Source organism: Microcebus murinus, chromosome X, assembly GCF_040939455.1.
Source record: "Microcebus murinus isolate Inina chromosome X, M.murinus_Inina_mat1.0, whole genome shotgun sequence".
Taxonomy (NCBI): Eukaryota; Metazoa; Chordata; class Mammalia; order Primates; family Cheirogaleidae; genus Microcebus; species Microcebus murinus.
In genome coordinates, this window is record NC_134136.1 from 13,299,256 (window position 1) to 13,300,258 (window position 1,003).

Here is a 1,003-nt window from a genome sequence, read left to right on the forward strand (position 1 = left end):
CTACATGCAGAAGATTGAACCAGGATCCCTACCTCTCACCTCTCACAAAAATTCACTCAAGATGGTTAACAGACTTAAACTTAAGGAATGAAATCTTAAGAATCCTAGAAGAAGATGCTGGGAAAACCCTATCAGACATTGGCCTAGGCAAAGAATTTTTGAGGAAAACCCCAAGGCAATCACTGCCATATCAAAAATAAACAAATGGGATCTGATCAAATTAAAAAGTTTCTGCACAGCCAAGGAAATGATCATTAGAGCAAATAGACAACCCACAGAGTGGCAGAAAATATTTTCTCTTTACACCTCAGATAAAAGTCTAATAACAAGAATCTATCTAGAACTTAAAAATATTAACAAGAAAAAAATCAAACAATCTCATCAAGAAATGGGCAACGGAAATGAACAGAAACTTCTCCAAAGAAGACAGAATAATGGCCAGCAAACAAAAAAATGTTCAACATCTCTAATCATTAGAGAAATGCAAATCAAAACCACAATGAAATGCCACCTAACCCCAGTGAGAATGGCCTATATCAAGAAATCCCCAAACAACAAATGTTGGTGACAATGTGTAGAGACAGGAACACTCTTACACTGCTGGTGGAACTGCAAATTAGTGAAATCTTTGTGAAAAAGAATTTGGAGATACCTCAAACAGCGAGACATAAAAATACCATTCAACCTTGCAATAGTATTGTTGGGCATCTACCCAAAAGAGCATAAGACATTCTATTATAAAGACATCTGTACCCGAATGTTTATCACAGCAAAATTCTCTATTGCAAGGTCATGGAAACAACCCAATTGCCCATCAATTCAGGAGTGGATAATTAAAATTTGTTATATGGTCACAATGGAATAGTACTCAATTCTAAGAAATGACAGTGAGCTAGCACCCGTTTATAACATTCTAGATTAAGCTTAAGCCTGTTATCCAAAGTGAGGTGACACAAGACCAGGAAAATGGGCTCCATATCTACTCGCCATCAAATTGGTATTG